The sequence below is a fragment of the Mytilus edulis genome, chromosome 4 (genome assembly GCF_963676685.1).
Source record: "Mytilus edulis chromosome 4, xbMytEdul2.2, whole genome shotgun sequence".
Classification (NCBI taxonomy): Eukaryota; Metazoa; Mollusca; class Bivalvia; order Mytilida; family Mytilidae; genus Mytilus; species Mytilus edulis.
The window spans coordinates 37,107,344-37,116,044 of record NC_092347.1 but is presented as its reverse complement, the minus strand read 5'-3'; the positions used below and the strand labels follow the sequence as shown (position 1 = coordinate 37,116,044).

The 8,701-nt window shown below is 31.1% G+C and overlaps 1 pseudogene; it reads right to left on the bottom strand.

Moving 5' to 3' along the window:
• Positions 1-7,064: 7,064 nt before the first annotated feature.
• Positions 7,065-8,365, bottom strand: LOC139518431 (complement C1q tumor necrosis factor-related protein 3-like; annotated as a pseudogene).
• Positions 8,366-8,701: the final 336 nt, after the last annotated feature.

Sequence of the window (8,701 nt, the reverse complement as noted above, 5' to 3'; positions counted from 1 at the left end):
CTCCGGGCAATCAGGCTCCCTCCACCAATAAAAACTGTACGCCACGAATTTTCTGGTTTTGTATTCATTCAGAACGCCCAAAGACGAAAATATAAGAGCCAGCGATGTATAAGAACCAGACAGTCGAAGAGCTACATGAATAAAATAGACCAAATAATAGCCAAATCCATAAAGGGTCCAATTTGCAAACTTTTAAAAATGTATGAACGGACAATTTTAGATAACAATTGTGGGTTGCTAAACGTCCAGTGCCAAACATATACAATAGGCTGATACAAAAATACAAAAATTCGGAAACGACTGGAAATATAGTCAATGGAAAATGAGTCAATATAAGTATGGAATATTAATTTCGCCTCGCCACAGTCTACCTAAGATCTAATTCATGAGTTGCTGCAAGGCTCGTTTGATGTGTTTGAGCTTTTAATTTTGCATCTTTTAGTTTTGAATTTCCTTTTGATTTCGTTGTTTTTGTAATTTTACTCTTAACATGAAGGGAGCGTTGAACTATCTATACTCGCGCCATTCTAATCGGACATTGCTGGTAATTGGACAGCCGTACAGCCTAAACAATGCCCCACTTTGGCATAGGTTTTATAAGACTATAAACAACAATTTATTCAAGTGATAGTACAGCATTATCACACTGGGTTAATTCATTGGTTTCGTGCTTTGTTAATTTAATTACAATGTATTTTTGTTTAAGCTCTGAACATACTCGAACAAATTTGTTTCACTTGATCAAACATAGACGTCCTCGAAAGAAAAAAGTGTTGCTTAGAAAAAAAAAAGATAGACATATGGATTTACCCTCCAAAATATCCTTTTCAATGAAATAATCATAATTTTTTAAAAGTTCTGAAAATCTATGTACATGTGTATCTATATATAACATGTACATCAAATTAGTTATCTTATATACTCTTATATCATTTCAAGATCACCTATCAATATACTGCCTAACCATCTAACATATGAAGTTTTTGGGAATTTTCAATTACTTTACCCGGCAAAAGTTCTTTCATGTTAGTAATTGGATAATTAGTGTCATATGGTTTGATAATCATATATAATGAGAATGTTTACAATTAAGACATTCTGATTTAAACTACACTTTTTTACGAGGAAACATTAAGTTTGCGGTTTTGTAGATAATGATTGTTAAATATTTTTGTCACGCAACATATTCCTTAAGAGCGCAAAGAAACGTCAGCGTCATTCTATGAAGTTGCAGGTGTACAAACATAGCCTTATTTGGTTTTAAAACATCTGAGCGTGTGGGTTTCCGAAACAATTACTTGAACTTGTTAGACATCTTTTATTTTGTAATTTTTATGTTAGCAATTGTAATGTATACAAAACAAGTATGTTTATTTGACATGTTAGCGTAGACAACTGGAAAAAAATCTATCAATGCAGGTCACAAGAAAGATATCAAACAATATGTATTGTACTGCAAAGAATGTGCATTGTATTTATTACAAAACAAAAAATTTAAAATGATATAAGAGTATATAAATTCAAAACGGAAAGTCCCTTATCAAATTGCAAAATCAAAAGCTGAAACATATCAAACGATGGGTAACAACTGTCATATTCCTGTCTTGGTACACGCATTTTCTTATATTGAACCTGGTTTTATAGCTAGTTAAACCTGAGTTATCCTGAGTACCTAATATCACACTGGTTTTTTTTATGTGCGATTCGACTTGCTTTGTTTCATACGAAGTGTATAAAAGACTGTTGTTTGTATTGTCGCTATTTTTTCTTTTCCTTTTTTCATGTTATTGTCTGTTATTAATGTTTTTGTTTATTGATTATTAGATAGGTATCTTCTGTCGCTTTTGTTGGTAAGTGTTGGTGCATTGCAAACGATTAATACATTTCAATAAAAGTGGGTTTGTTCCTAGTCAAGAGAAGTATGTCCCTCCTCTCCTACAAAGCACAAAGACACATGAACATGATAAATTGCCACTGATTGTGTTATAGTAGTTGTACATAATTATTATTCTGTGTCATAATGGTCGTCATGTTGCAAACATTGTATGATGTAAAACTATATATAAAAGGGACGGAAACTCATAAGTCGAAAATAAACTGACAATTCCCTAGCAAAAAAGAAAAGTATAAAATAAACTTGCGAAACAGCAGTACACAAAACACAACATAGAAAACTAAAGACTGACCAACACGGATTCCATAATGGTCAATCAACTCGTGATGCTATTAAAGTCTATGTATCTTAATTGAAAATTCTTATCCAAAATATAAGGTGACACCATTCAACAATCTAGAAAAATAAATAAATAAACCATTGCCTTCAGACTATATGTTGAGGTTAAACAACCATAGATATATTCCAGGATATGCTGCGGTTGTCTTGAAGCATGACAACGAAACTTAACAAAAAACTAGCGGCGAAGTATGTCCACCTGACGAAGCATTGAATATTTGTAGTCGGTTACCAGGATGTATATGTGATTAGTTTATGAACATTTATTATTTAAAAAAGGTAAAGATGGAAGGCTGCACAGAAGGGCTGACACAAGGACAGGTGGTCTGATAGTGGTAAATTAAAATCGTGTATTTAAAAGAATGACATTTTTTTTTATTTGGTGCATCTTACTTATATATAATGGCCAGAAAACATCGTGAAATTATCACCATAAAGCAGCCCTGAACTTCGTGGATGATTGACCCAGATCCGATCGCCTACATTCAGTTCAAGGATGGCTTGAAGAGATCCCGATGTGAATTGATCATGAGCAGCATGGCCCCTTACAACAACTCTGTTGTTCTTAATCAGATCTAGTTCGAGCCACTCGTGCCTATTACTAGTAATGAAATTCACTGCAAATTCGTACGTGCCTTTTGTTTGAACAGTAAACACTCCGGAGCTTGCGTCATAACCACCTCCAATGTTTGTTTTTACATTATTAAATTTCACTACGTGATTCGTTCTTAAGCTGACCATTTTTGTAGACAATGTTGCAAAAAATGCCGGTTTATCTGAAAATGTAAGATAAAATAATATGTGTCATATTCAATAACAACATTGAACATTTTAAAACTGTAATCATTTTTGTATATTTCTTTATAAAATATAAAAAAAATAGTAATTGTTTACAAAATGTATTTACCCACAATAAATATAAATGATTAAAACTCGTTGTACAAACACAACACAGCATACAACACAGCATAATAGAATAAAAGTATGTATACCATAAAAAAATGGTCACAACCATATGTTCTAACTGTATAAAGACGGCGATAGAAATAGGATATAAGTACTAGTATAACCTTCTATGCAATATGTTTGTTTTATTGTAGATTAAGTAAGTTAAATAATGTGGACCGTATAAACATTCCTTAATTGTCGTTTAATTCGATTTGCGACAAAAACTTGCTCATGATTGTCAAAATTCCTGCTTTTAATCAAGATTTTTTTAAGTATTTTTATCTTTATCAAAACTCTTGTTCTTTTGTTAACGTTCATAAATTGTTTTACCAATCGTACAAACATAGTTTTTTGTCAGAAAGCTGATACATTACAGTAATTTCATGGGTAGTGAAACGCTTTTATACTTCCAAAAGGTATTTAGTAGGTGAATATGCCACCATAAATCGATTACCATGTTTCTATACCGACATATTTGTTTTTTGTTCATTTTTTGTTAATAATATATAAAAAAAAAAGCCGTTAGTTTTCTCGTTTGAATTGTTTTACATTGTCATTTCGTGGCCTTTTATAGCTGACTATGTAGTATGGGTTTTGCTCATTGTTGAATGCTGTACGGTGATCCATATTTGTTAATTTCTGTGTCATTTTGGTCTCTTGTGGAATGTTGTCTCATTGGCAATCATACCAACTCTTCTTTTTTATATGGTTTAATACTTACACGATTGACGCTTCTCCATTTCATATATCAAATCTTCAAGTACACCAGCAGATGCTAAACTCGAAGCCATGCATATTACAAAACAATACAGTAGCATCATTTTCAGAGATTGAACCGAATAAAATGGATGACTAGTCATAAAGAATGACAATATTTAAAACGAAAGTTACGTCCAAATTCAATGCTGGATTTCAATCATTGCGTGTGTGTTTAAGTTATTCAATACCATACTATTTTGTAACATATGTAGTTTTTGTGCAACTTTATGGAATCAATACTCAAAGTAAAATAATATTCGTTAAAACGACATATTAATGCCGAATCGCATAAATCAAAACATAAAGAGGAAAACAACTTGATTTTACTTCATAATATAATTTACAAAGAAGAAAGATAACATAAGATGAATCGATCAAACGGAAATCGTCACTTTTGTAATAAAAATGAACCATTCGTTATACTTATTATATACTGTAAATTGATGGAAGAAGTTTGGCGGGAAATGTTTGAGAAAAATGTGATTTATGTTAAAAATGGAGAATAGAAAATTTTCATTTTTACTTAATAATTTCAGTATAATAACCTTGATACGAAACAACATTTTGGTCTGATTAATTTCGTGAAATATAATAGTATATCTAATATTAGAGTTTATTACGGTGCGCAAAGTTGTATTGATGCTGGGCTTCCATGAACTCACACAACTATCTTTTTAGCATGTAACCATGTAATTTCTAAACACATAATAGTGTTCCCCTTTAAATAAAATATTTTAATTTGATACAACAACGGGATATTATTCTTTTAGTACAAAATTTATACTGGACTGATAGGGAAATTTGTTCGGTGAAACCATTTTTTATTTTTATTTTCTGAAAACATATTATAAAATTTTCTTCTCATAATTTATTTCAAAATTGTATCTCATAGATTTTCTTTTATGCACAAACATGTGTATTTTTCGTGATCATTCTAAGCAAATTTAGGCAATTTTCGACGATTCATAGCTTAAAAAAGCATTGTGACCCATCCTTTTTGTCATATTTTTGAAAAGAAAATATTAAAATCTTCATTTTGGCAAAGTATTAGAAATTTCTATCTCTGGAAACATATACCTATGATCTACCTTAAGGAGGCTCGAGGGTATAAAAATTTCAGAAAAAAATTAAACATTTGTTTTTCATTACAACTTTTATTTATTACCTTTTGTAGTTGTTACATATGGTACAAAAAACATTCAAAACATCTAATTCGTGTTGGCCCCAGATGACTTTTAAAATGTAAACATCATTGAAAAAAATCAAAATTATCTCCCTTTGGTCGAAAAATGCCATTTTTTGGCTTTAAAATTTAAATATCTCTCTTAACTCATCGGTGACCTATATTTTTTAATATAATTTCGATATATGCTGTACTTAAACTAAATTAATGTAAAATTTGAGCGATTTCTGTAATAAATTTTATTTTTTTATTTTGATATTACCTTTATTTCTCCTATTAGTCCAACAGAAAGAAAAAAAAAACACTTTTACAAAGATGTATGCTTCTTTCGAAGGCAGATGGTGAGCGCAAATGAACGGTGACCCCATTTTTTTATTTTATTTTTCTATTAACTATAAGATAAAGTTCATTTATAGAAAAATATAGAGAAATCCTATATAAATGATTTAGACCCGCGAACCCCCTTAAATAATCTGTAAATTTATTTCAAAATATCCCAATGTTAAATTACAAATTGATCTAATAATATTATGCAAACGTGGTATGTGCATTTAAAATGCAATTGAATTTAATTTTTTTTTCATTATTCGTATAAAGGATCATATTACATCTAATCACAACTAACAAAAATATTTAACACAAAAATCCGTACCCCAAGGAAAATCCGTAACGGGAAGTCCATTTTAAACTGACAAAGCAAACGCTATAAAACAATAGAACAAACCGAAAACACCTGCCATTCATCACTTTGACTTAGAACAGGTATTTTCCGGAAAATTGTGAGTTTCAATCTTGTTTGATATTTTGCTCAACCTACTACATGTATGATAGTTGCTTATAAGAGAGAAAACAAATACACCGCTTCTCTGAATAGAACCTCAATACGTTACCAGCTGTCATCAATCTTGACCAATCCGATGGCTTGAAAATCAAACCTGTAGCCAAGATTTAGATTTTAGGTATTAACATATGTTACCTTCATCTACGTTACCTGACCAAGGTAGATACATACATGTATCCGTAGTTAACGGTCACTGTACGTTAATATGTTTGATACTACATGGATTTGAAATAAAGTTCAAAGATGTGACCAAAGACCTTGATAGAATAAGTCTCTGCCATCCAGATATGATTAAAGATCATGGTTAGTACTTTGCCGTTTGGCGACAATCAAGCAGCGCCCTAGCATTGATTTTACATATTAAAGTTGTTTCTATCTATTTCAGAATTTGTGTTTCTTTTCATTTCCCTAATAAAGGGCTGCTACTTACAAGGAAGCTTTTGAAACAGGGTTAACTAGGAAAAAAATAAAAGTCATCTTTACAAAAGTGTTAAGATAGTTGACAGTAGTTTTTCTTCTTCTTTTGTTTATCGATTATCATGTGGTTGGTATCTTCTGTCGCCTTTATATGTACGTTTGAGTGCAATGCAAACGGATAATATAACATATCACGTTGACAGTGGTTTGATTGCTATTCATGGATTAAATTATTCGCTTCCTCCATCACACAAAAGACACAAATACAGGATTCAAAAATGCCAAAATTATTCTGTGTACCCTATAGGCAGGTATAAGGTCATCAAAAAGGCGTAATGTTAAACTTAGCATTTATAATTACAAACTATGTATCTTTTGTTAAAACATTACATAAAAGAAAACAAAGGTTCACAAACCTCATAAATAAATCAGTAAACGTTCAACTATTGACTTATGATCACAGATGGATACCAGGTTATGCTGTGGTTGGCTTAAAGCCATTCAACTAAACTGTAGGGAAAAAAACTAAGGAAGCATTGACTATTCGGTGCCTTAGATGTTGTTGTGACTAGTTTATGAACTTTAACTATGTTAAAACATGAAAGGACGCTGAAAAGGGTGGCCGAACAGATGAAGTGGTAAAATTGATATCACAAATGTATTTAAAAATAATAAAAATCCAATTACATTTCGTATGCAATTTTATTTGATGCATCTCATTTATATGTAATGGCCCGAAAACATCGTGTAGTGTTCTCCATGAAGCAACCCGGAACCTCGTGGATGATTGATATAGATCCGGTCGCCTTTCTTCAGTTGAAGAATGGCTTGAAGTGACCCCGATGTGTGTTTATCAAAAGCAGCATGTCCCCTCACAACCATGTTGTTGTTCTAAATCAGGTCTAACTCGAGCCATTCATCTTTATTACTGGTGATGAAATTCACTGCAAATTCGTATGTGCCTTTCCGTGGAGCAGTAAACACTCCAGAACTTGCGTCATACCCATCCCCGATGTTTGTCTTTATAGAATCAAATTTTACTATGTGGTTCTGTCCTAAATTGACACTTTTAGATAACGTTGCCAGAAATGCCGGTTTCTTTGACTGTAGTTCCCCGTTGTCTGAAAATGCAAGACGTATTTATTTGAGTCAAACCCAATCTTATAATTGAACATAATGAATCTTTCAAAGTGTTACTTATGTATATATTTAATGTTAACTCGTCTTGTATTTTCAAATATGAGTCATTGTTAACAAACTTAATGTATCTCCAATACTTTCAAATCATTTTAAGTTAAATGTATAAATAAAAGAAAGCATAATCAATTTTAAATACATTTTTGCTTCTTCTTCTTCTTTTTCTTTGACTTTTGAGCAAACGTGTTTCAAATTTAACATTCTTGCTTCTAATCATAAAAAATCATTTTCTTTTTTTCATTATTATTTACAAATATTTATGAACTGCACGAACATTTTTTCTCCACGAAGCTGATACGTTTATACTTCAAAATAGTGTATAGCTTTGAATAAAGCAGCGCCCACTTAATAACCATGTTACAAAATGTATATGAAATAATTTTGTTTAATACATACTTGATTGGCCTGACTGACACTTAAGTTTCATCATGACATCCATCAAATCTTCACAAACATCATTACCTAAAACATTTTAGTACAAGACACACTGTAGTAAAATTTTAAGGTTATTGGAAAATGTTTCAAATCTAATTTGATAACTAGTATGCATATCATCTAAATGCCTACAGGAAAAAATCAAGTGTATTCGAACAAAGTCGTATAAAATAATATTTGCATCGAATAAAATCATAAACACGTTACATCAATTCAAAACAAAAACAAAACAAAAAAAATCACAATATTCAGCAAAACACTTACCTATTCAAGGACAAGACTTTTGAGCAGACGATGAATATAAAACCATGCACATTAGGATACTGAACAGTAGCATATTTTTAGTGTTTGAAACACAAATGATGGATGAGTAATGATAATGAATGACAATATTTATAACGATGATCGTTTCTAATTAAAAAGATAGGTATCAGTGAATGATTTCCTTTTTAAGTAATTAAGTAATTCTTTATCATTCCATGGTGTAACACGTGTTGTTTTGATGCATCTCTATGGTTTCAAATAACAGGAAGTACTCAAAGCAAAATAGGATTTGACAATACGACTTATTTATATCAGATTAGAATACTGAACAGTAACATATATTTAGTCCTTGAAACTCGAATGATGGATGAGTAATGATAATGAATGACAATATTTATAACGATGATCGTTTCTAATTAAAAAG